The sequence below is a fragment of the Danio rerio genome, chromosome 11, assembly GCF_049306965.1.
Source record: "Danio rerio strain Tuebingen ecotype United States chromosome 11, GRCz12tu, whole genome shotgun sequence".
Taxonomy (NCBI): domain Eukaryota; kingdom Metazoa; phylum Chordata; class Actinopteri; order Cypriniformes; family Danionidae; genus Danio; species Danio rerio.
Window position 1 is genome coordinate 24,279,706 of NC_133186.1, and position 21,296 is coordinate 24,301,001.

Consider the following 21,296-nt stretch of genomic DNA (forward strand, 5'->3'; position numbering starts at 1 on the left):
CTTTTATCTGAGAATGCAATGAGCCTTTAAAGCTCATCTTGCAGACAACCGATTTTCTTATGAAGTGTATGAAACATTGGCTCATAAGCTGCTCACTTGTACAGGAACCATACTTGACTCTGAAACTCTCGTCCTTTTTTACTTTATAGAAATGTGTATATATTTATTTTATTTAAAAGAAATAAATCACAGACTTCACTATTTAATAAATACACCAAGCTGTATGTCAATTGCAAATATATTTTAGTGGATCATCTAACACTAGTTCACAGAATTTGAGAAGCATTTACCAGTAATGCTCTTCTCATCATTACTCACAAAACTCCTCCAAACCAAACTGGATGACTGCTTACACTTAATGCGTCCGGCCAGGCTAATCAAACCAAATGCAAATGTGTATCTTAGAGACTAGGGGAACTGTTCTGTGGAGAGAGTGGGTTTATTCAAAGCATAATATAATATATTAGTCCGGTTCTTTTGGTTTCCTTAATGAGAACGGTTCTCAATGGAGCGCATCTCTCTGTTTGGATTTCACTAATAGCAAAGGTTGAGCACGACCTGTGGTTTCAGGATCACTTTGCGGGATATGTGCACATGTACTGTACACACACACACACACACTCTGGTGAGTCACCAGATCTACAGGACTTGAGTTTCTCTCTCTACATCTTGTCCTTCTACAGTGAAAGCTCAACTGTCTTCAGAAATCGTGTCTCAAATACACACTGAACTGCATCACATCCCACAGAACAAACACTAAAGCACCATCACAACAGTTTGTGTTTGATTAATAAAGTGTTGATTTATAAAAAAGCAGTTTACAATAAGTTAGATGACAGTATTTAATAATAATTATCATTTTTTTGTGCATTCTGTCTGACCAATTAAAATTGGAAAATAAAATATAATAAAATTAAATTAAAATAGTCTTCTCTTGTGTTTGCTGTGTTTAAGCTACAATGGTTTCTGTAGCTTTGATACTCCAAATTATTTTTCTAATTTTATGCAAAAATAGGAAGGCCTTGGTCTATATATTTATATAAATCTTACATTAACCTACATGTTAATCATGAAACTTAAACCAAATCGGCGTTACGGTGGCACAGTGAGTAGCATGATTGCCTCACAGCAAGAAGGTCGCTGGTTCAAACCCTGGCTAAGTGAGTTGGCATTTCTCTGTGGAGTTTGCCGGTTTCCCCCACAGTCCAAAGACCTGTGTTACAGGTGAATTGAATACGCTAAATTGGCTGTAATATATGTGTGTGAATGCAAGAGTGTATGGGTGTTTTCCAATGTTGGGTTGTGGCTAGAAGGGCATCCACTGTATAAAACATATGCTGGATAAGTTGGCAGTTGGTTCTATTGGGGCGAGCCCTGAATAATAAACCGACTAAGCCGAAAAGAAAATGAATTAACCAAATCTCAAAGTAATCTATTATTTGTGTTGCCGATTAATGCATTCTTTCTGAGCCTTGAAATCAAACAGGCCAGTTTTTACTGTTATAAATGTGCAAACATGAATTGAATGTCTTTAATCAATATCAGCTCATTAGCAAAACATTTTATTATTAAAAATCTAAATAATTTTTTTCTAATCCCCTTAACATGTTGTTATCCATATCTATACATTAAGTAATATGCAGCACTACATTTTGCAATTAGCTGCAAAAACATAAAAAAACATGAAATCATGAACAAAAATGTAATTAACAAACTTTTTAACATTTTTTTAAAATAAAAATACATATATCAAAACTTTGAGATTTGTGTAGTATTTTTTTATTTTATTTCTTTCAGTGGTTAGCACTGTCTTCTCACAGCAACAAGGTCGCTGGTTCGAGTTCCCGCTGGGCCAGTTGGCATTTCTGTGTGGTTTGCATCTGAATTTAATAAACTAAATTGGAATAGTTGGTGGTTCATTCCACTGTGGCGACCTCTAAAATAGACTAAGCCGAAGGAAAATTAATAAATGAATGATTTATAAGGATGCATTCAATGGATCAAAAGTGACAGCCAGTCAAGCAATAAAATCAAATAACATCACATGAACAAAAATCTATTTTGCAATATTGGTTATTGCAATTAACCTGTAACCCAGCACTCACTTTTGGGGACTTACACCTATCTAAATTTTAAATAGTAACAGTTCCTGACTCCAGTAAGTTACAAACACAAACTAGGCATTGGGAAGAAGGCACTTTGACCTTTACTGTGGTAAAGTTTACTGTGAAACGTTTCATGCTCAAAAATATAAAAAGTTATACTTTACCAAGTCATGAGAAAAAGAATCGAATTGTGTTCAATATTTATTTTTTCCATATACAAACACAGAAAAACATGTAAAAAAAAATGTAATGACCTAGAAAAAATGACTTGAAAGCCACGTGTTTCGTGAGTTTGTTTCAAATTTGATTAAGATAGCATGCCAAATGAGATTACTGTAAAAGTTTTCTGAGACTGTATCGGTGTCCTCCTTTCCCTCACCATCAGGCATTTTCTCAAAAATGATCTTCCCAAATTAAAACATTAAGTTGCCGAATATTTTGATCTACATTCAAAGTTTATGTATCCTTGGAAGGAAGACACTTTGGGCTTTATTATCCATCATCTAGAGTTTATAATGCTCAAAAAAAAAAAAAAAAAAATTGTTAATGCTTAAACGGATATTCTTTATTTTTCAAATCTGTATTTTCTGACATTTTTACATTGTAGTACATTCAAGAAGAGAAACCTATTTTACTCCATGTCAAACATGCACGCTTAAACCCATGCAGACAGTAATCAGGACAATAATCCATGTTGGTGTAAAGATCACAGCACTCTGTGTAAAGATATGCTTGACCACACAAGATACTGTATATACTGTATTCAACCAAACCGAACCCCTGACATGGACTGTACATGTGCAGATTCAACACGATCCATCACAGAAATGTGCTTACAATTACTCTGCACACAAGGCAGCTTATTACAAGAAATACATACGAGAAGAAAATGATTTAAAATAAGAGTGAAATGTGTATTTCATTTAAAGCGGCTCAGGTTGGCAGATGATGATGGATTCGATTGGGTCTGGATTTGTTTAACTTGCACAATGAAGCTTGAACAGAACATGCAGGACTGAAAATGGCTCCTTATGGACTCGCTTCTGCACTTATGTTCAATTTACTTCCAATAACAGGTATATTGGCTTCTGATGAACTATTTAGTCTGGACTTTCAGGAAGTGGCATCATTTCATCAGGCAAATCCCACTTTTTTTCATGCACCTTTCAATTATGAAGCTTTTTTGGCTTTTCATTGTCAATCAAATGAACAGGAATTTTCTAAAATACACTTCTAAATGTTTCTTTTGCTGCACTTTGAATTAATACTCATTTATAAAGGTAAATTTCTCAAAATGAGTTTTGTTTTCATAGCTATATTTTAATATCTATTTTATATCAGAAGTATTTTGCAGAGATATTTCTTCATACATAATTTTGATGGAAATATATATTTTTCATTCTGCAAAAGAGTGATATTCTAATAAAACCAAGCGGCAACCCCCCGCTCTCCCTCATGAAGCCAATACAGAAGTAACTGAAACTGCAATTCATCGACTCGCCTTTGGGGGCTGGCTCCAGGAAGTCCAAATATTCACTGACTGCAATGCTAAATTGGCCAATTTTACAGCTAATAAAAACATGTTTACAGCCTGGGCCAAAAGATGCTTTTGGTGTATTTAGCTAATAATACCTTTTTTATGTCTGTGAGGGGGGGTAAATTTTTCTATAACTCATCTGTTTTGTTTTTATTAAATTATTTTAAGTCTGCATAATTAAGGGCGTGGCCACTTGAGTGACAGCTAGGTCTCGCTGGTCACCGTCATGTCATTCTGGCTGATTAGCCGCTGAACTCAGCATAAATATTGTATTTTTGTTTTGTTTTGTGTGGCTTTACACAGTCAATTGCCTAATTATTTCTTACAATTATCAGATGATATGGTTTGCTGTGTGCAATTTATTGTGCTCACAAACCATTCAAGTTGCCTCCATTTCCAAGGTGAGTGAAATTACATACTTATACCACATCTATAAAAGTATTTGTTTTATTTAAGATCATTTATCATTTATATTTTTCTTTAGAACTGAAAAGCACTCCAAAATCTGACAGATTAATTAGCTGTAAGCAGTCATCTGAAACATTATCGTATAGTTTTATGTCTGGATTTCATATATAGTAGGGATGTAACGGTATCAGAATTTCACGGTACGGTAATACCTCGGTATGAATGTCACGGTACGGTATTTATTGAATCATTTACAGGAAAAAAACAAAACTTATGAAAATACTCCAAAAAAGTGCCAAAAGTGTCAATGACATACAAATTAGCCATCTATCTGTAAGCTTTGAAACAGGAACTTCAATTTTAATAACAAAAAATTATTAAACCATGTAAAAAAATAAAGTTTCAATTTAGTAGTGTTGAAAACTCATCACATTCAACATTTAATCACTCACTCACTTAGATAGAGATGGGTTTAAAGGAAAATTATCATATAAATATAATCTGGTAAAAGCTGGTATCTCTGGGCATTTACAATGTCCCCTGCAACAGAAAAAAACCCTCTCATTTGGGAATGAGGTTTCTGGGACAAGAGAGATATGACTTGGCCCAGGTTGACAGCAGTGGGGAACGTTGTGCATTGTCTTTCCCCCACTTGAGAGGACAAACCATGAGTGAGATAGAGATCTCATGTCTGCATCAATCTGAACAGTGTGCTGTGTTTCTGCAGTCCCCATGACTGATTAGTCGTATTCCCCAACTTGCAGGCACGTGCACACACAGTGCTCAACCTGTGCAGTGCACATGCCCTTTTTAGTCTTGGATAGAAAGTTCCCTTCCAAAATGATCAAAAGTGCCCCCGCGACGCGACATACCCTCCGTCCCCGCTTTACAGTACGCGCGCGACAACACAGCTGACAAGAACTCGCGCGACAACACCGCTATTCAGTACGCGCGCGACAACACAGCTGATAAGAACTCGCGCGACAACACCGCTATTCAGTACGCGCACGACAACACAGCTGATAAGAACTTGCGCGACAACACCGCTATTCAGTACGCGCGCGACAACACAGCTGATAAGAACTCGCGCGACAACACAGCTGATAAGAACTCGCGCGACAACACCACTATTAAGTTCGCGCGCGGCGACAACAGCTCTTTTCCAGCTCTTTTTGATCCCCGCTTCTAGCAGCACACTCCATTTCCGCATTACTGGATCTGTAGTGACAACAGACCGCAAGGGATTATGGCCAAGCCTGGGCTGATGGGAATTGTTGTTTCCGGTACCTCCCGTTCGCTTCATTCGCCTAAGCAAATTTTCTCAGAAGACCTATAGTTTTACCGAGTCATGCGACTACGGTAATATCGAAAAAAATTAATATTGCGGTATGACGGTATTTACAATACCGTTACATCCCTAATATATAGCCTTCTGTTTACTTACACAGACAATATTTGAAGTATTTGGTAGTTATTAGTGTTTTCCTCCTATATGGAAAACGTCATTAAAGAAATGTTTAGTGGCTCAATGTATTACAACAGTGTTTTTTTAAAGACTAAACACTTTATTGATAAAGTATACAGCCACACACATGTGGTCAGAACACAAATGAGTCAGATAATGAAGTATTAAGCATTTCTCGCAAAGAAAAGGCCATCTAAGCAAAATGCTAGCAAGTTTCTGTAGCTCCACTCACGCTCTGCCCTTTTTTGCTCAACCCCGGCCAGTGTAATGACGCGTGAACAAAATGGCGACGGTTGGCTTCACCTACTTGTAGCTTCATTTGCGCTCTTCAGAAACCTATGGGTGGTCACGGATACTACGTACATATCTTTTGCAGTCTATGGTTAAAACCTGACTCAAATATACCAAAAAAAAAGAAACAATTTTCAACCTGACCTCATCCAATTGTAAATTGTTTATGCTAGAATTGTGCATTTTAATGGAATAATGTCTTATTTGCATGTTTAAATAATATTTTAAAAAGCTTATCATAGTGCAATTTTTAATCAAATCTAATTGATTGAGTTTTGCTTTTAGTTTAGGTTTTTTTTAAAAGTTCCACAGTAATGAAAATGACTGACATCAAATCTAAATCCTACCAAAGATTTGCAAAAATACCCAATTTTCCATGGTGTTCTTGACTCAATTAATTTCCAATGTCACTGCTTCATTTGAAGAGAAATACACTTCAGTATGAAAAATCCGATCTGAAAGGTCTCTCAACAGAGAGAACAAGAAATGCTCTTGTGTTGCCATACAGTTATGAAGACAAAAAAGAATTCTGCTGAAGGAAATTTCTGCAACGTGCCTTTCCCTCTCTTCATGCTTGTGTCAGTCTCACTTTGTTTCTGCAGCTCTTCATCAGAAACACATGTTGAACACAATGCTTTCCTTTAGACTCCTCAAACAATGAAGCGGCTTCTACAGCTCACAGTTCACCATCAGCAAAATATCTCTGACCCTCTGTGTAGACCATCGAAAACACTTGTGTCTGATGAAGCCAACATGCACCGCATAAACACTGTGCTGTGACTCATCCTAAATTCCCTTATATGATACAATTAGCATCAAGTAAGCAAAACCAGCGCAAAGTGAGCAGTTATAAGGACTGAATCTGCTTAAAAAAAACAAAACATGAGGATTCATTGAAGTTTTCATTTCTATTTAAAGGGATAGTTAACCCAAAAATTCCTCAACATTTACTCATGCACAAGTGGGTCTAAGCTTTTATGATTTTTTTTTGTTTTTGAACTCAAAACAAGGTATTGAGGAATGTTGGAAACAAGCAGCCATTGACATCCTTAGTAGGAACAAGAAATTACAGAAAAAAAGGGTCAACTTACAAGATGCTATGCTCTTTAGTGCATACTTCAGAGCCTCTTGTACAGGGTGTGAGGCTTTGAATAACAGATCATAAAGTTGTAAATAATGTTCAGTGAGATACATTGAGTGATCATTTGCTTCATTAGACTAAATGTAAGTGCATTGTCAGGAGTCACTGGTAGTAATCATGTCTTGACTCAACTGTTTTTTTTTGGGTTTTTTTATATATCAAATGGATAGCACCCACTGAGTTTCAATATATGGATTCAAAAAAACTTCTTTAATGTTCTGCTGAAAAAATAAGTCACTTACATCTTGGATGGCCTGTGGGTGAGTAAATTAACTGAAAATGTTTGTTTTGGGGTGAATTATATTTGTAAGATGTTAATGAGAATAAATAATTTATATCGAGAATTTTTACATTGAAAATCAGATGAAAATTTTTTTTTTTAATGAATTGAGGTATCTCAATCCCTTTTTTTGGTTTGTGAATTGAACTGTAGATTATTATTGAGATGTTAACATGGAGTATGTATCAGAATTTTGCTTTGTGAACTTGAATTTTGTGAACTCGGTTGTGATTTTTTTTTTATTTGACATTAAAATGTTTCAGATGTAATTAAGGTTTAACTTAATTTTGAGATTGTCTGTACAGTACAATTTTAGAAGTCTTGCGTCTGTTTCACACTGCAAACGCCAGCAGAGCATGAGCAGCTTTTGCACAGATCAATCTATCTCTGTATCTACCTATTTATCTATCTATATATAGTACTATCTATATAGTACACTTTTTTTCCTTTTTATCTGCACCAAGGCCTGCAGCAACTTCCTCCTATGTTGTTTCCTTAACCTAGTCTTTATTTTACAAATTACAGTATATTGATCCTAAAGAAGGTGCACTCGGTCAGAAGACAATCCCCTGTCATATCATGTCATTTTGTTTTTGATTGTCAGGATGTTGTAGGCCTATAGTTATAATAATATAAATACAATATAGTTAGAATGATATTTAGACATGAACAAACTAGTGTGCAACCTAAGCAAAACAAATACTAAAATTGTTTTAAATTTGGTTTTGCAGTTTGGGCTCAAACACTGTAAGTATTTGTTGCCAATTTTAAAAGTTCATTTGGTTGAACATTTATTGGGTACATCTGCTACTTTTTACTGTCATTCAATGTGTTTGCTAACGCCTTGCGCTAACACGCTGCTTCTACATTTAGTATGACTGCTCTAATCTAATAGCTTTGATGCTGAAAAAACACGCTCTGCTAGCGCTTGCAGTATGAAACAGGAGTTCGTTTTTCAAAATATTAACTTAATAGAACATTTTTTACTTAATTTCTTGTCATCGCAACTTTGAGTGTTTAACACAATAGTTGTCTTTACTTAAAACTGATCTACAAATTTGTAAACTACAAATATAAAGTCAACATAAGTGACTTTTTAAATATGTGCAATATAAAGTCAATCAGACTTGATAGACTTGACTTCAGACTTGAATCTGATGATAATAAGGGAGCGCGGAGCACAAAGTAACACCGGGGTAAAATGTAACACAGAGTTTTAAGGTATTTGCTCAGGGTTAACAATGGCATGCTTTCGAGGTTTTGACCGCAGTATCGGCAAACATCTTCCAGCCAATTGTTGTAAAAGTTCAGTGAAATTTGGATGAGAAACACAGGAGAAACCATTTTTGCAGCATAAAAATAATTTATTAATTAAAATTGTTATTAAATTTTTTTTGTCGATTTAAAAAAAAATCTGTGAAAGTATGGATGTAAAAACTTATATTGTTGTGATTACCGTCTTCTAGGCTAAAAGATGGAACCAATTTTAAAGATGTAAAACACACAGTTACTGCTAGCCAGTTTTGGGGAAAACACACCACAGCAGGGTTAGTTGTAACAGGGCACAAATAAGCCACACACTGTTGAACACCAAAGCAACAAAAGTATTTTTTTAATTATGAGTGTAATGATGAGAACTCTTTAAATAAGGAAGTTTTTTAATAGAAAATATTTTTTTAATAGAAAAGATCATTTTTGTGCTAATAATGCAAATAAATGCATTGTATGATAATGGATAATAATGCAAATGCATCCAAATGTGTTTATCTAATAATAAATAAATAAACATGCTGTACTATGAGTTACGTACTGAGGAAATATACTATTTAAAGTAAACTGAACTTAAATTCATTGTGTGAAATCTGACTTTTTAAGCACGTGTTACAACTAACCCTCTGTCTGTTACAACTTGCCCCACAGGTGGGGTAAATACTAACATTTTTACTTCTGGCACTTTTGGCAATACTGCACAGAAACCATAGGTCCGGCGGTCATACTTTCAGTGCTTATTTGTAGGAGAAGCTTGTGTGTTGCTGGTAAAAAAAAAAATAGGGTTTGTCTTACCCCATTACTTTGTTCTTTATTTGGCCAAATCCAAAAAGTGTTACTTTGTTCCCGCTAAGTTGCAAATACCTTTATTGTTTATAGTGGAAGCAAGCTTCCATAAATGCAACTTAAACATCACTCTTATTTCTTAAAACGCCTGGTGCAAAGCCAAATTTTCTATAAAATAAGTCTTACCTGACTATAATGTTTATGACATTGTTTTTGTAGGATATCTGTAAATTGCGCTCTCCATATTATTTTAGACTGCAACCAAATCTTTATGAGACTCCAGTGATGCCTTGATGATGGTTTTATTTAATTTGACTATTTTTTTTTATATGTAATCATCATATATCTTTATAGATGCATGACAGAGAGATTAATCAACCTATCCAAATAACCATGATGGAAGACGGATTGCCGAATAATGAATCAGTTGATGAATGCCCAGATATATTGGTCCTCTTTTAATTGAAGTTTGGTCGTTGGACAATGGCTGTACGTGACTGCACAATAAGAGCAGGGAGGGGAAACAGCGCTTTGGAGATGAAGGGGAAGATTATTTCTGGTGGACTGGAGCAACCCAACACTGAAAGTTAAATTAAAGGCAGAATTTGCACAACAGACGGGGGGGAAACGCAGTCAGACAAACGCAGCGGCCGGGTTTAATGACCTCTCCTCTGTGTTGATTCAGCCCCATGCAATTAACAGCCATATCCATCCCTTCGGCTTTTTATTTAATCAAAAACCAGTCTCAAGAAAGAGAGAGAGAGAGTGAGGGAGAGAGAAAGAGAGGGGAGGGGTAAAAAATTAAGAAGCGGGGAAAAAATTAAAAGATGGATGAGATTACTGTAAGTGGCTTTAGTAATGAACCTGCCATACATACAGTGAATACTGGAGATAATGCAACAATGAGAGCAGCGTTTGGAAGCTTATAGAGTTCAGTGATGCTCGCTTAGCTAATACACATTTACTCATTTCTCACACACTTTGAAAAGACCCTATGATCTGTAAACGTGTGTATGTATGCATATACAGTGAGGAAAACAAGTACTGAACACGTCAAGTTTTCTTTTTTTTTTTTTCCTTTCCTGGGAAAAATTTTTCATTTTCATTTTGGTAAAAACAAAACAAAATAAAAATAAAACAAAATAAATCTGAAAAAAAAATAGTTATGTGTAATAGCAATGAAATCACACAAGAACTACTGAAAAGTATTTAATACTTTATATAAAAATATTTTTTTTGGTGATTGCAGCATAAAGATGCCTCTCACATGGAGAATAAAGTCACATGCATTGTTCAGGTGTTAATGTTTCAAAGACTTCAACAGTGTGTAAAATCTTGATGGTTCTGTGGGTCTTGTCTATCAAATCTGATCTTTATTTTGTAATCTACTCATTTAAAAATCTAACTCATTTAGAAATGAGTTATTAAAACTATTATGTTAACTTATCTTTGTTAAACAGAAATTGGGGAAAAATAAACAGGGGGGCTAAATATTGAGGGGGTGTAATAATTCTGACTTCAACTGTATAGCAAATGCACCTAATTTTTTTCTTTGTATCTGCCATTTGAGCAAAATATGACAAGCTGAAAATGACACACTATCAGTCTCCACCCTGTTATTGGACACATCAGCTCACTGAAAAAATAATTCATAGCTTAATGTGAGTATAACATTTCTACAATTTCATCAATACCTGAAAAGCACCAATAATCAAAACCTGTTGCATGACACTTCATCCACACCGCTAGGTGTCAGTATAAGCTGCCTAGTGCAACACAACACAGTTAGTGCCTCTTAAAAACAGCGTAATCTGTCTTGCTGAAAGTGCGGCATGCACTAAATTCCAGGGGTTTCATTACCACGACGTAAAATGGGCGTGGCTCGGTCGGTGTTTGGGAAACGCCCCCTTAAAAAAAAAAAACAATACTGAGAGGTCACCGATCATGCGCAGTACAGGTTCTTTTTTAGCGCGGTCATTTCAAACAGGATGATTATGGATAAAGAACCTACCGCGATGGATAACGAGGGAAAAAAAACAATCATACAGGTTATTTTTTTGTTTTTATAATGTTATATTTTAAAGATTTCATTAGCAAAAACAGCTGACCTCGTTTTACTCCGTTTTACTGTCTCTGGGCTTTTGTACTTCCATTTTAAACGAAATAATAATGGTTTTGGTAAGATTAACCGTGTTTTTGTAGTTTAAAATATGGTATTCAGTCATGTTTTAACAAATAAATACCACATTTTCTGTAATAAATCGTGGTTAATTTTTCTTTCTCGATCTTAGTTAATTTACATAACTCATATTTATTTTCTATTTTTATTTAAAGTGATTATACACAAAACAACTGAGATCAGGACAGGTATCTGATGTTAACTAATATAAAAGTGATCATACATGAAACCCCTGGGATCAGGACAGGTATTTGATGTTAATATATATAAAAGTGATCATACATGAAACCCCTGGGGTTTAGGACAGGTATCTGATGTTACTGTATATAAAATTGATCATACATGAAACCCCTGGGATCAGGACAGGTATCTGATGTTACTGTATATAATATAAAAGTGATCATACATGAAACACCTGAGATCAGGACAGGTATCTGATGCTACTGTATATAATATAAAAGTGATCATATATGAAACACCTGAGATCAGGACAGGTATCTGATGTTACTGTATATAAAAGTGATCATACATGAAACCCCTGGGATCAGGACAGGTATTTGATGTTACTGTATATAATATAAAAGTGATCATACATGAAACACCTGGGATCAGGACAGGTATCTGATGTTACTGTATATAAAAGTGATCATACATGAAACCCCTGGGATCAGGACAGGTATTTGATGTTACTGTATATAATATAAAAGTGATCATACATGAAACACCTGAGATCAGGACAGGTATCTGATGTTACTGTATATAAAAGTGATCATACATGAAACACCTGGGATCAGGACAGGTATTTGATGTTACTGTATATAATATAAAAGTGATCATACATGAAACCCCTGAGATCAGGACAGGTATCTGATGTTACTGTATATAAAAGTGATCATACATGAAACCCCTGAGATCAGGACAGGTATCTGATGTTACTGTATATAAAAGTGATCATACATGAAACACCTGAGATCAGGACAGGTATCTGATGTTACTGTATATAAAAGTGATCATACATGAAACACCTGAGATCAGGACAGGTATTTGATGTTAATGTATATAAAAGTGATCATACATGAAACCCCTGGGATCAGGACAGGTATCTGATGTTACTGTATATAATATAAAAGTGATCATACATGAAACACCTGGGATCAGGACAGGTATGTGATGTTAACTAATATGAAAGTGATCATACATGAAACACCTGGGATCAGGACAGGTATCTGATGTTAACTAATATAAAAGTGATCATACATGAAACACCTGAGATCAGGACAGGTATCTGATGTTACCTTATATAATATAAAAGTGATCATACATGAAACACCTGAGATCAGGACAGGTATCTGATGTTACTGTATATAATATAAAAGTGATCATATATGAAACACCTGAGATCAGGACAGGTATCTGATGTTACTGTATATAATATAAAAGTGATCATACATGAAACACCTGGGATCAGGACAGGTATCTGATGTTAACTAATATAAAAGTGATCATACATGAAACACCTGGGATCAGGACAGGTATCTGATGTTACTGTATATAATATAAAAGTGATCATACATGAAACACCTGGGATCAGGACAGGTATGTGATGTTAACTAATATGAAAGTGATCATACATGAAACACCTGAGATCAGGACAGGTATCTGATGTTAACTAATATAAAAGTGATCATACATGAAACACCTGGGATCAGGACAGGTATCTGATGTTAACTAATATAAAAGTGATCATACATGAAACACCTGAGATCAGGACAGGTATCTGATGTTACCTTATATAATATAAAAGTGATCATACATGAAACACCTGAGATCAGGACAGGTATCTGATGTTACTGTATATAATATAAAAGTGATCATATATGAAACACCTGAGATCAGGACAGGTATCTGATGTTACTGTATATAATATAAAAGTGATCATACATGAAACACCTGGGATCAGGACAGGTATCTGATGTTAACTAATATAAAAGTGATCATACATGAAACACCTGGGATCAGGACAGGTATCTGATGTTAACTAATATAAAAGTGATCATACATGAAACACCTGAGATCAGGACAGGTATCTGATGTTAACTAATATAAAAGTGATCATACATGAAACACCTGAGATCAGGACAGGTATTTGATGTTAATGTATATAAAAGTGATCATACATGAAACACCTGAGATCAGGACAGGTATCTGATGTTACTGTATATAATATAAAAGTGATTATACATGAAACCCCTGGGATCAGGACAGGTATCTGATGTTACTGTATATAATATAAAAGTGATCATACATGAAACCCCTGGGATCAGGACAGGTATCTGATGTTACTGTATATAATATAAAAGTGATCATACATGAAACCCCTGGGATCAGGACAGGTATTTGATGTTAATGTATATAAAAGTGATCATACATGAAACACCTGAGATCAGGACAGGTATCTGATGTTACTGTATATAAAAGTGATCATACATGAAACACCTGAGATCAGGACAGGTATCTGATGTTACTGTATATAATATAAAAGTGATCATACATGAAACCCCTGGGATCAGGACAGGTATCTGATGTTACTGTATATAAAAGTGATCATACATGAAACCCCTGGGACCAGGACAGGTATCTGATGTTACTGTATATAAAAGTGATCATACATGAAACCCCTGGGATCAGGACAGGTATCTGATGTTACTGTATATAATATAAAAGTGATCATACATGAAACACCTGAGATCAGGACAGGTATCTGATGCTACTGTATATGATATATAAAGTATTTGACACAAAAGCCGTGGGATTGGGACAGGTATCTTTAGTTATAACAGTATTAGTGTAACCTGAGAGGTATCTTAAGTCAATTTGTTTAATATAACATACACTGACTTCACATGAAACACCTGCGATCAGGACAGCTATTTTGTACTGCATATAAAAGGCATTGGACACGAAACCCCTGCGAATGCGTACAGGTATCTGAATCAAACGGCTGTTTTCACAATCTGCGCATGATCCGTGACCTATGCAAATTCACAGATAGGCCACGCCCACTCGATGACGTAGTAGCGGTTACGCTGTACTGAAACCCCTGGAAAAAAGTGCCTGCCCTGAAAGTGCAATAAGTGCTGTAATTCATGAAGGTGTTGAAGATACTTTTACAGGCTGACAAAATGTATTAGAAAATCCCTCTCAAAATGATTGCGTTCGAGTTTAAAAATTAATTTTGATTTATATAAAGCAATAAAGATTTTTATTATTATTTCTGCATGCAGTTTGTACATCCTCCCAGATCTAATGCTGTTAAATGTGAGTCTGGTGTATCTCAGACGGGACAGCAGGGTAATGTGTTTGATCGCGGTGGGTGAGCGAGTGAGCGGCCGCTGGATTGAGACGCAGTGTAGGGTTTTGTCTGCTCAAACTACCTCTCCATGAGCCACACTGGCTTGTCTGTCGTTAGCAGACGTGGAAGCTTGAGCGACAAAAAATGCAGTACAATAAGCACCCTGCTGTTTTATGACTATACAGTTATGCAACTGCTGGTTTACAGCCAAAAACTGTGCAGATCACTGCATTAGCAAATAGAGCAGGACAGGCACTCTGCAAAAATCTACACTATGTGGGCATCACTCACAAAATACACAAAATTGAAGATTTTTTTAAATAGATATATTGAATATGTAACTATACACATATACAGTAAAAAGCAATTGGTTGACTTTACATAAAAACATGAGTAAAATCTTATAATCAGGGCTTGACATGAACTTTTTTGATCACCAGCCACTCTGGCTAGTAGATTGCCAACATTACTAGCCACACGCCATTTTCACTAGCCACAATTTTATTGTTGGGAAACATATTTTTGATGCATAAATTTGACTTTAAGATTACTTGATTTAGACTTTGTGTTTTGTACACATGCCTCCTCATCACATTTTACTTTTTTTTTGTAGTTGAGTATGAACTTGCTTAATGAGCACGAGCAAATGGATTATAGTTTCATAGTGTTGCATTGCAATTAGTTTTTATTTCACTGACTTTTCAGGGCTTGACACTAAGGATTTAACAAATTTATTTATATATATATATATATATATATATATATATATATATATATATATATATATATATATATAATAATTATTATTATTATTATTATTTATATATATATATAAATCAGGGCTCGAAATTGCAACCATTTTAGTCACGTTCATTTAGTCATTAGTCATTTGTGCCCAGAATTTAATCTATGAGACCTCATAATATATTTGGGAGCATTTGTGCGACCATATAATGGTTGTAGTGCGATCTGTTTTCATTTTTTTTGTAAAGGGGTGTTGAATTACTCTTCCCTGCCACTATATTGGTTCATTTTAGCTGTCAATCACTGAAGGCTTCCTGCTGTCAGAAGATAGGGAGCTTTTGGGTCCGCGGGAAATGCAAATGGTTGGAGAGTAAAAAGTACACAGATTTGCAAACCTCATCTAAAGTTGCAAATAAGTTACAGATGCAGCAATCACGACAAGTGGTGAATGTTGATTCATCAGCCAAAATCGAGTGTTTTTGGAGAAGGTGCTGGAATCACTTTATACATCTACAGAAAGAACGATATTGCGCTGGTGATCATGGATGGTGATCTCTGCTCTTGTCATATATTGTGCCGACTGACTCGCCTGCTTTCCACAAACACAGCAAAATATAAATCAGCTCATAACGAAACTGAGCATTTAAAATGACACAAACCAAAACTAAAACTTTTACAGAGTGGTAGAAATGAGACTTTTCTTCTTTTCTTTTGTCCATTCTTTCTTGAATGTATATTATTTATTTTTTTTATTTTGTTACTAACTAATAAACTGTTTTGCATCTTTCAGCATTGATTTGAATGATTTATTATAGTCTTTTGTTTGTTTTGTGGCAGAAATATTATTTATTAAATTGAACAATAGTGCAAACTGTATATTTCTTACTGACATGCTTCATTTTTGTTTCATGCAAACCACAGATATATAAAATATATAAAGTAACAGACTTTTTATAACAGAAAACTTGCATTCAAGCACATTCAAGGCAGCATGATAATGAGAAATTTAATTCATTATTAGTATTATTGTCATCATTAATATTTAATAATTATTAGACATTCATTTTGGAATTATTGCACACAAATATCAAGTCATCACAGCATTATTAAATAAATGATTCTGTTTTTTGTTAGTTCTAATTGATGTTGTTTTCAAATACAATAAATATCTTAAAAAACAATATGCAGTGGTGCTCAATCATTTTTGGTGGGTGCTCCTAAATTTTTTCTGGTGCTCCTAAATATTTGAAGTTGGGTAAAAAAGTTAAAAAGTTAACTTCGAGCCCTGTAAATACTTATTTCTTAGCCACACATTTTAAATGAGTCAAAACAAGCCAAGTTTAGCTGTATACATAAAAAAACAATTGACATTTAAAAAATATTTCTTGTATAAAAAAAAATAATAAACGGTTGAAGATAAAAAAAAATAACAATTATACTCTAAAACTATGCACAGTAATCTGTCCTGGCTAAAGGTCTCTCAAATTACCAGTTAACTAGATATAAATGGAGAGTTAATCTTCTTTTAAAGCAATATTATTTTAAAAATGATAATTAAACCATATGAACAAAAATAATAAGCAAAAGAAAGGTGTAAATCATACTGTGTGTGATTATGAAAGGATGATCACGCACACGGTGACGGTTTACGTTAGGTCTATAATCTTTTAAAGAATGGTTAAAGGGAAAACGGCAACGGCTGCTGCTTACAAAACCTCATTTTTTAAAAACATCTGGAGCTCTTGAAAGCAGCAGGACTGTGGGTGCATGAGCATCACACTTTTTGTTCAGTCTATTTCAAAGAAAATCGACTGCAGCAGTAGCATTTTCAGGCACTGTTGCTTCACAGCAGGAAACGGGAGCGCACACGCTTTTTAAACAGTCGCACAAATCACATCACCTATACGCGTGTGTGATTATCCTCTCATTCAGTATTCACTTTCTTTCTTTTACTCACGCAAACGCTATTTTTGTCAGTAGTGCAGCTTCTCGATTCTAAGATCACATTTGCACACATATTGGACCATCTCTATTGTTGAACCCTGCTTTTAATAAAACTACAATTTAAAAATGATTTTTAACTGGCCAAAGTTGGGAGAGGCTGTCTAACCGCCACAGCTGAAATCTACCAGCATTTGCCAGGTGTCAATGTCAAGCCCTGCTTATAATATATATAATCTGGTGGTTTAAAGATTAATCATGATTAATCACATCCAAAATAAAAGTTTGTTTTGACATAACGTGTGTGCATTACATATATTTATTATGTGCATGCGATGCACACAAATATACATATATTTTTTATATCTAACCATAAATAATAATTTTCTCAAATATATTCATGCGTGTATTTATATATACATTATAAATATACACAGTACACACGTAGGCCTGTCAAAATATCTATATTTTGTTGTACGATATTTTGCTCCAAAATATATTGCAATAATAGATATTGTTGTTATATTAAGGCCATTTTATTCTACTAAATATATGCCAGAAAGACAATATAATAGCATCCTAACGCATGTACACTCTACCAAAGAACACATAATGTTCTTGAGAATATTAAATTTAATAATTAATTAATCACTGGAATCAGGAATGTGAATATGTACAGTGTAAATAAATAATATTAAATGTTAACAAAAAAGTGCAAGGTAAAAAGTAACAGAGGCTGTGATTTCTGCGACCAGATCTATTTTCAGTTGTCAGACACCCACATGAAAATATTTTACAGTAATTTATACTGTAGTGTTTTTTTTAACCATACTGACACCTCCAATAGAGATAGAGATGTTGCACAACCAGCTAAAATGTTGCTAGAACTGGTTATTATGTATGAGTGATGTATATTGCATTATCAGAAATGATTGAGGTAATGTCCATGCTGTGCAAGAAGTCGATATATTGATTATTGTGACAGGCCTATACACACATCTTATTTTGCCAGTGCTAATTTAATTGTATATCTATCTTTCTATCTATCTATCTATCTATCTATCTATCTATCTATCTATCTATCTATCTATCTATCTATCTATCTATCTATCTATCTATCTATCTATCTATCTATCTATCTATCTATCTATCTATCTATCTATCTATCTATCTATCTATCTATATATATATAGATATCTATCTATCTATCTATCTATCTATCTGTCTGTCTGTCTGTCTGTCTGTCTGTCTGTCTGTCTGTGTGTGTGTGCGTGTGCGTTGCGTGTGCATGCGTGTGTGTGTGTATGTGTATATATAATTTTTTTTTTTTTTTAGAGAATCTAAAAATTACAAAAAAATTAAAGAAAACCACAAACAAAATACAAAAACTGATATTTATTTTTGGTTTATTTTAAATTTAAATATAGATTTTTTGCATTTAACTTTCAGATTTCATACATAAGATTGTCAAGCCTAAATGAAACAGCAAGTCATTACAAGAAAACTGACCAATATGTCACTTTATACTGTAAATTCTGTCATTCTGCAATCTCACACTGCTTCATCCCCTTCAAAGTGTGCTTTATGAGAGTCTAAGCCCAAAAGAACACACAGCATTTTGTGTATCAGAGCTAAATGTCAAAAGGGTGCTTACAGAGCGTGAAGAACAGACCCCCGTTTAACCTGGACTGACTCAGTTCAGCTTGCACAAACACAGAGCACAGACCGTGGCCTTGTAGGATGTCCCAGACGTTCATGGAGGCTTGCCACAAGTAAACACTTTTCAGGCTAACCGACTCTCCGATTTCACCTTGAACTTCTGCTCATCTTAGAGACATTGCAGGTATAAACAGTTTTTTATGCACCTGTCAATTCTGAGTTGTTGCGCTTTTTGACTTGAAATGTTTCAGTGTACCAAATGAATGATCAGTGTACTCCAAAACAGCAAGCTATATGTGCCAGCGGTGTCTGGTGGGTTTGACCAGCTGGACTGCTGGGTATTGATTCTGGAAGCCTGAGAATGAGTTGATTTTTGTAAAAGCTTGAGGTCCCTAAGTTTAGACTTGTGTTTGCACAGCTTGCTGAAGTTGTGTTAGAACAGCAGGATCTGCAGGTCCAGTGTGTTCAGATTAAGTCTGGGGGAGGAGGAGCTCAGCAGAGCTGGAGCAGGTGTGTCTTCAGCAGGACAACACCACAAGAGGAACCAGAGAATCAAAGAAGCCCCTGGCACTCTACAGGAATACATTTCACATCACAGTAGTTTTTGATTATTATTCCTAATTGTAACGTTCCTCGTTATATAATTAAATAAAACGGCATGAAATTAAATGTTAAATAATTAATAACTTTGTTTCTCTTCCTTAGTGTTATTGGCTGATGTTGACCAAATTTGTATGTATTTTTACTGTGTGTGTGTGTGTGTGTGTGTGTGTGTGTGTGTGTGTGTGTGCGTTTGCGTGTGCGTGTGCGTGTGTGTGTGTGCCTGCGTGCGTGCGTGCGTGCGTGCGTGTGTGTGTAAATTTTAATGGATGGTGAATTTGTGACTGATGTTCATAACTCTGCTTCTCTAACCACTAAACAGAAGATAAAATAGAATAATTTAAGAAAATTAAAGTAATATTCCACAAATTAATATTCTACAGCAGTGTTTCTCAACCACGAAGGAACACCAACACTGCATGTTTTAGATCTCTCCTTTGTTTGTCACACTCATAAAAGGTCTTTCAGTGTCTGATAATTAGATGATGATCTGAATCAGGTGTGTTTGGTTAGGGAGACGTGCAAAGCTGGTGGTCCTCCAGGACATGGTTGAGAAACACTGTTCTACAGAGGATTTTATTATTTGTTTCTTAAAAATATGTTTTGATATATATTATATACATATGTATAATTTTGCTCAGTTCAATTTCGTTCAATATGTGTGTGTGTGACCATCAGTAAAAATAAGTGATAAAAGAGCTTAGAGATAAAATTGATGTATACAGTACATATATAAAATCATCATACCCTGTGAACATCTACCTTTACTCACATTGCACCCTGCTAAAACAGAATTTCAAAAGTAATACTCAGTGATGTAAAAGTGAATTTAAGGTTATTAAAAGTGACATAAAATGTAAAACAAATAAATAAATATTAAACTACTATTAATTATTTTTGTGCAGAAATACAGCAACACAGACAGTACATTTAATTCATCAGAAGCATTACTCAAGAGCGCCCTCTTTTGCAGCTGCTCTTGTTCTTTTTCCTCAGCCTGCTACACTGTGAACTTCTCTGTGGAGCCTTACCCAATAGTCTATGAGGCATTAATTCAACAAAGTGTGGTGGACCACAAGGCCATCCTTTGAAGAAAAACGCCACAAGGAAGGAAGGTTTGAGGGCTGAAGTGATTTTCAGGGCCTCGCTTAAAAGAAATCTTCACTTCATCCCTCAACCCCTCCAAAAACGCTCCTCCTTTCAGATTTAGAGGACCACTGGGAGACCTGAAGCGTTTGGGCCATAACACATCTACTGAGACTCATTCTCCAGTCAGACGTTCATCACCACACTGATTTACTGCAGGCCACACATGTGAATAAACAAAGCAAGAGCAGAAATCAAATTCTAAGTCGATTTTACAACACATCTGACTTTTTAAAAATAATATAGGATAAACGTATTGTTAAAAAAAAAAACATATCGAGTTAAAATATAAATGTCAAAAACAATTAATACTCTCTGGACCATTTGCTTAGGCTTTGGATTAAAAGTAGTAATGTTACTTTGTAACAATTAATATTTATCATTTTGCTAAAA

General features: G+C 34.9%; 1 long non-coding RNA gene across 2 annotated transcripts in view; it reads right to left on the minus strand.

The window, feature by feature from the left end:
- The window catches only part of LOC137496650 (uncharacterized), a 125,995-nt gene that overhangs the window by 11,938 nt on the left and 92,761 nt on the right, over window positions 1-21,296 (minus strand). The gene's annotated exons all lie outside the window — the stretch shown is intronic.